We start from the raw sequence: 7,416 nt of genomic DNA, 5'->3' as shown, positions 1-7,416 counted from the left end.
CAAGTATGTAACCTAGTGAACCAGCATTAATGTATTCAATGTTAGAGATTTAAGCACTTATGTACGTTGCTCTGGAAAAGGGCGTCTGCCAAATGCTGTAAATGTAAATGTAAATGTAACCATTACATGACCAATAATATTGGACCCACCCACTTTTACCGTCTCTATTCAGCACATATGTCTTTTTTTATTACTTTTCAGAGCGCCGACAGTCAAATCCATTCTACTTGTGGAATGTCTTAATAAATTAAACTCCATTCTGTGTTTTACCTACAGAAATGACCACGCTCCTGCTTCCTGAAATCCATGGGCGTTATGTGTGTGTGTGTGTGTGTGTGTGTGTGTGTGTGTGTGTGTGTGTGTGTGTGTCTGTGTGTGTGTGTGTGTCACTGCCCTTCCCCCCCCTCTGCAGTATAAACTGTAATGAAAGTGAAAGTCAGCAGCTCCATTTTGTGACGAGTGAAAAGTCAAAGATTTCAGGAGTAAAAACACAGTGAGTATCTAAAGCTCTAATATATAAACACACTGAAGTGACACTAAATGCAGAAGAGTTTTGCGGGTTTGTACTGAAGCTTTAATGTACACAGGTTGTTTTATAACTTGATAGCGTGACTATTTCCTGTAAGTGAACTCTGTGCTGATTCAGGGTTTAATTTAACACACCGATGTTGGAGTAAAGTAAACGTGTGTCCTGCTGTAATCTGGAGAAGGAGACATGACCTCCAACATGAGTGTGTCTGGAAAACAGGACTTAAAGAAAGACAAGAGGTGACTTACTTCTACATTCACCAGCAATAAATACACACCGTCTCATGGGGACACATCTGTATCTCTAAACACTCACTAGTTAACACAGGAAGTCAACTTTGCTTTAAGGTGTTTAATAGCAGTGAATATATCACTGCTCTGATCTAAGAACAGTTTAGACAAATCATTCACTGAGAGAAGAGTAAAAAGGATGGTGTAATGTGGAGCCTAAGAGCAGCAGAGCTTTGTGTCAGTAAACTCTACATGCTTTAAGACCCAGCTGAGTCAGTTAGCTGTGATTGGGACTCCCGATATCAGTGTAATTCCTGACTTATGAGGCCGGTCTCCTGTTTGAATAAGTGTACAGACTGGATCTGAATTAAAAAGATGGAATTATTGGTGTTTAATGATGAACACATTGTTTAACAGTGCTGAGTATTAATTATTGCTGATTTTTCTGTTCTAGAATGATGGAGGGAAAGAGATCAGATTCACCAGAACCCAGCTGTGTGTCCATGAAGAGTGAGCGGTCAATGGGACTTCCAATTACCTTCAGAGACGGAGACAGTTCTACTGATGTGAGGTCAGTATACAGTCAGTTTTACAGCAGTGTTCCACCTGATCAAACTCACTCGTATCATTATGAAGCCCTTCATGAGCTTTATCAGGTGTTGAAGCAGTAAAACACTAAACTGTGCAGTGCTGCAGCTCTCGGACTGGCAGTGAGGAAAAGTGCTTTAAGAGTTCAGTTCAGTCTGCAGTCCCTGAGCTGGAGGGTCTGTGGTGCTACAGAAGAACATTTACACCTGGGACATTAATGACAATATAAAGATTTATTCATTTATTCAAACATTTCTTTCTAAACATGTTGGTGTCAGTTAGGAAATCCTGAAATCAGTGTATTGTGTTAAGAGGATACTGTTAAATATCTGTGTGTGTATTTATTAGTGTGTGATTTGTGCAGCTATGAATACATATAGTCCATATTACATGAAGGGTTTTGTTTGTTCACAGACCACAAAAATCAAACATCAGCACAAATCATCTGGACTCTATATTCAAGGTGTGTTTGATGTTTTTAAAGTGTGTAATTTGTGTGTTGTTTTTAAAGTGTGTAATGTGTGTGTTGTGTTTAAAGTGTGTAATGTGTGTGTTGTTATTAAAGTGTGTAATGTGTGTGTTGTGTTTAAAGTGTGTAATGTGTGTGTTGTGATCCCTTGTAATGTCTTGATGTGCAGCAGCATTATGGGTAATCAGTTGTATGAGTTTTAAATGTGATAATAAAAATAGACTTTTCTTCTTTTGATAAAATAAAAGCCTCTCTCACTGTGTAACATGATAATATTTAGATCTGTTCCTGTGTGTTTCTAACCAGGAGCTGGAACACAAAGTCATCACTCTGATAAAGAATGAGCTGAAGAGGTTTAGGAAGCTCCTGAGTCCAGATTACCCAGCATGCACTGAGAGGGAGGTGGAGGATGAGGAGGATCTGCACAGTGTCAGAGACGGAGCGCTGAAGATCACACTGCAAGTCCTGAAGAACATGAACCACACAGATCTCGTTAACACACTGCACAACAGTAAGAGCTCTGAGTCATGACTTTATTCGTCAGCTTCACTTTAGAGAGAGGAAATAGTTTTAGATATGAAGACTTTTAGTTTTACATTTAATATTAATATCATGTTGTATCTGTTCATGGTCCAGCTTCAATAATATTTAGTCCATCAGTCAGGAATTAATAGCAGTGTTTGTACGATTTTTCATTATAAGTATTTATTACTAAACTAGATATTACTTTGTTTATTAGAACTTGCCTCTGTGTATCAGCCAACGTTGAAGTCCAATCTGAGAGAGAAGTTTAAAAGAATTAATGAAGGAATCTCACAGCATGGAAGCTCAGCACTTCTGAATGAGATCTACACTGAGCTCTACATCACAGAGGGTTGGAGTGGAGACGTCAATAATGAACATGAGGTGAGACAGATTGAGGCAGCATCCAGGAGACCAGCAACACAGGAGAAACCCATCAAATGTAATGAGCTCTTTAAGGACAAGTCCATCAGAACTGTGCTGACTAAAGGAGTTGCTGGAATTGGAAAAACAGTCTCTGTGCAGAAATTCATTCTGGACTGGGCAGAAGGAGAAGTAAATCAGGATGTCACCTTCATGTTTCCACTTCCCTTTAGAGAGCTGAATCCGATGAAGAAACAAAATCTCAGTCTGATGAAACTTCTTCATCACTTTTTCCCAGAAATAAGAAAACTAGAATCAATAGACTGTGACTCCTACAAAGTGGTGTTGATCTTTGATGGTCTGGATGAGTGTCGACTTCCTCTAAATTTCCAGAAGAATGAGAGAGTGTGTGATGTGACAGAGTCAGCCTCAGTGGATGTGCTGCTGACGAACCTCATCAAGGGGAATCTGCTTCCCTCTGCTCTCCTCTGGATAACCACAAGACCAGGAGCAGCCAATCAGATCCCTCCTGAGTGTGTAGACCAGGTAACAGAGGTACGAGGCTTCAGTGATCCTCAGAAAGTGGAGTACTTCAGGAAGAGGATCAGTGATCAGAGCCTGGCTGATAACACCATCACTCACCTGAAGTCTTCAAGAAGCCTCTACATCATGTGCCACATCCCAGTCTTCTGCTGGATCTCAGCCACTGTTCTAGAGAGAATGTTGGGTGGAGCAGAGGGTGGAGAGATCCCCAAGACTCTGACTCAAATGTACACACACTTCCTGATCTTTCAGATCAAACACAAGGACCAAAAGTATAATCAGAAATGTGACCCTGATCCTCAGCAGACCAGAGAGAGTATCATGGCACTGGGAAAACTGGCTTTCCACCAGCTGGAGAAAGGAAACCTGATCTTCTATGAGGAAGACCTGAGCGAGTGTGGCATTGATGTCAGAGAAGTGTCAGTGTACTCAGGAGTGTGTACCCAGATCTTCAGAGAGGAGTTTGGGCTTCACCTGGGGAAGGTGTTCAGCTTCGTACATCTGAGTGTTCAGGAGTTTCTGGCTGCTTTATACACATTTCTCTCCTTTATTAGCAGAAATGTAACAGAACATCAAACCTCTGATCTGTCTGATCATTTCAGGAAGTCAAACATGTCTGATCTCCTCAGGAGTGCAGTGGACAAGGCCTTACAGAGTGAGAATGGACACCTGGACCTGTTCCTCCGCTTCCTTCTAGGTCTCTCACTGGAGACCAATCAAACTCTTTTACGAGACTTAATGCTACAGACAGGAAGCAGATCTCACAGCAAACAGGAAACAGTGGAGTACATCAAGGAGAAGATCAGGAAGAATTCATCTCCAGAGAAATCCATCAATCTGTTCCACTGTCTGAATGAACTGAATGATGATTCTCTAGTGCAGGAAGTACAAACTTACCTGAACAGAGGAGGTTACAGTCGTCTCAGTGGAACCAGACTCTCTCCTGCTCAGTGGTCAGCTCTGGTGTTCGTGTTGCTGAACTCAGAACAGGAGCTGGATGTGTTTAATTTGAGGAAATATGATCCATCACATGAATGTCTTCTGAGGCTGCTGCCAGTGGTCAAAGCCGCCAGAGAAGCTGTGTGAGTATTTTTATTTATAACTGTATTACTGCATGGTTTATTATTTTAATGTAACACTGAACTGCACAATTTGGATTAATGTGTGTTAATAGTTCCTCTAATCATCTTTACACAAACCTCTGGTACTTTTACAGAAGATTGTGTCACTTTTTACACTAACATGTTATATCTGAACTGAGGGCTGGGCCACATGGACAAAATCTTATGACATCATATGAGGCATTTTATAGCTTTTATATATGAATCATGAAAAATTAAGTGTTCTCTAAAATTTGTGTAAAAATATCTCTACAAATGAAGGAAAAACAAAAGTCTCCTTCAGTCTGCACTACTGCTAAACTTTACCAAGGACTGAGCTCGTGGTCAATACAACATCAATCGTCATTTTGGACCTCGACACATTGGACAGACGAAGTGGGAAAATGTTCAGCTTTATCTTATTTTGTTATGTTAGAAACAAGCTAGGCAGCGAACTCAGATGTGTGATGGAGATTTTCTTTCTCTAACACTGACCTGTTTGTAGAGGATGGAGTTTAAATGTGACTTTTTATATGAAGACATTTATTTTGATGGGGTTCTTTGTTCTTTGCTTATCAAGTGTACAAGCAGGTAAAAAGAGAGAGGATGAATAATGTGTCACAGGTGAGTATAGTGTCGTGTTATTAAAAAGTCCTTTTTGTTCTACTTGGAGCTCGACAAAGACACCAAACTGTTAATGAGCGATCACATTCTTGTTCTTGGGTCGTGATTGTTGTTAATCTGTTGTGGTTGAATTATAGACAGTTTTTTGTCTGGTTCACTGCATCAGAAGATGGTGGATGTGGTAAAAACAGACGGTGAACACAAAGACGGTCGCACGTGACGGTCGGTCAGGTTTATCACCGTCACTGTTGAAGAGACGTCAGGTTTCGTTCTTTGGAACCTTTCCGTGGATTTTGGAGACATTAAGCTGTGGACTGTGTTTGTATTTATAAGCAGCTGTAGTGAATCTATATTTTTGTTGTACAACATTAATAACAGACTGGTTTTGTTCTCTGTTCATCATTATATACTGATAAAATATTACACATAGGTACACTACATTCTACCATGTCACTTATAGCCCCCTGAAGCCCACCTACACAAATCTTTTAGTGTAACACACAGTAGTGTTGTGTTAGATTTGTACCTGTACGAGCATAGAGAACAATACACACCAACTGTTTTAGTGTCTCTGTGAAATCCAACATATAACTGAATGTAAAGTACGACTAGTATTGTCATGTTATTAACTGGTAGTGTACAGCTGTATAATTCTTTATGTTCTGTAATAAAATGCACTGTATCTGCAGTGTTGGGTGTAGAAACTTGAACACAGATCAGAGTGTAGTGTTTGTAGGCTGCTCGCTCTCACATGTGTGTGTTATGTACATGACCTAATGGTCTTATAATAAATTGTAGCTGAGAGATTGTGGAGTGCAGAAAGACTTCCCTGCTCCTGTAAATGTGCTGATGTGGTGTCCTGTCCTCTGATTTGTGTGTGTGACACAAACACACTGACATTTCTGTTACAGCTTCAACTTTAGCTGGATTATGGCTGTGTTTGTGTGTTTGAGATCAGTGTTCTGATATTTCATCATTTCTCTTCCAGTCTATGGGGGTGTAATCTGACAGAGGAAAGCTGTAGAGTTCTGTCCTCAGTTCTCAGCTCAAACTCCTCCAGTCTGAGAGAACTGGACCTGAGTGGCAATAAACTGCAGGATTCAGGAGTGAAGCTGCTCTCTGATGGGCTGAAGGATCCACACTGTACACTGGAGATACTGAGGTACTGTACACACACATACACATACTCAGTGTTTAAGCTGCTTTGTAAATGTATTTAGTGGAAGTGACTGATGGATAAACACTGAGAGTGAGATCCACATCCTGGGAGCAGCGACACTAAAAGCAGTTTGACTGAAGCTTCTTCTTATTTAAATTCACCTTAAGGAAGTCAGCATTTGTTGATGATAAATAAATATTTGAGATGATATTAAAATGATTGTGGATGCCACAGGTAACCAGTACTGTTCCTGTACAATAGGACTGATTTGTTTACTAACTGTAGTGTATAAAGGGTTTTATGTGAAATACATAAAAGAGCGTTACATTAATCTAATCTACTTGGAATGATTGAATGTAGAAAAAGTTTTACTGTTTCTTCTTTACATTAAAATGGACAAATTCTTTCAGTGTTCCTCAAATGATAAAATGTGACTTTAGAGATATTATTGACGTCAGGAACAAAGCTGAGGTCAGAGTCGACTATTACACCCAGATTTCTAACCTGTATCCCAGCTCATTTTTCAATAAGTTTTCTCTTTTTTTTTATCTCCTACAAGTAATATCTCCATTTTATACTGGTTTAACTGTCGAAAGTTCTGTGAGATCCAGTCAGATGTTTCATTCAAGCATGTAATCAGTTTGTTAATTAGCTCTTGATTACACAGTGACACTGATTTATAAGCTTGTGTGTCATCTACATAACTATAAAAACTGATTTCATGTGTTTGAGTCTAAGAGACATGTAGCGGGAGAAAAGCAAGGCTCCTAAAATAGATCTTTATGGAACTCCAAATGAAATTTCATATTGTCTTGATAAGTGATTTCACAATTGACCATAAAACTGTCTAGCACACAAGTATGATGTGAACCCGTTTAGTACTGGTCCTGAGAGACCTCTGCAGTGTTCAAGTCTGTGTAGAAGAACATCCTGGTCGACAGAATCAAAAGCTGCACTCAGGCGAAGAAGAAGAAGAATGGAAATGTGATCAGAACTGGAACTTAGTGTAAGGAATTCTCATCCGTCACTTGGACAGGGTAACCCTCTTTTCATCTGCCGCCTGGGCAGGGTAGCCTAAAATTCAGCCTCTCGCACCTCTGCTTGGTTTCTGTTCTTCACAATTCCTTGGAGAAGTCTCAATGAAAGAATCACAGAAGAATCAGTCTTTCAAAGAGAAGTTCCAAAGTTAATTAGGAAAAGCAGGAATATATAGTCATACAAGAAGAGGGAGGGTGTAGTGAGTGTGTGTTGGTATGTGTGTGCATCTATGTTTAAGTGACCTCTCAGTT

General features: G+C 39.9%; 1 long non-coding RNA gene across 1 annotated transcript; it reads left to right on the top strand.

Moving 5' to 3' along the window:
* The first annotated feature begins 370 nt into the window (after nucleotides 1-370).
* LOC113658973 lies at nucleotides 371-1,811 on the top strand. The gene is made up of 3 exons (XR_007140229.1): nucleotides 371-493; nucleotides 1,214-1,330; nucleotides 1,762-1,811. It is a non-coding gene; the product is annotated as an uncharacterized LOC113658973 (long non-coding RNA).
* Nucleotides 1,812-7,416: the final 5,605 nt, after the last annotated feature.

This window comes from Tachysurus fulvidraco, chromosome 3, assembly GCF_022655615.1.
Source record: "Tachysurus fulvidraco isolate hzauxx_2018 chromosome 3, HZAU_PFXX_2.0, whole genome shotgun sequence".
NCBI lineage: Eukaryota > Metazoa > Chordata > Actinopteri > Siluriformes > Bagridae > Tachysurus > Tachysurus fulvidraco.
The sequence above is the reverse complement of the archived record's forward strand: the minus strand, read 5'-3'. Positions and strand labels throughout refer to the sequence as shown.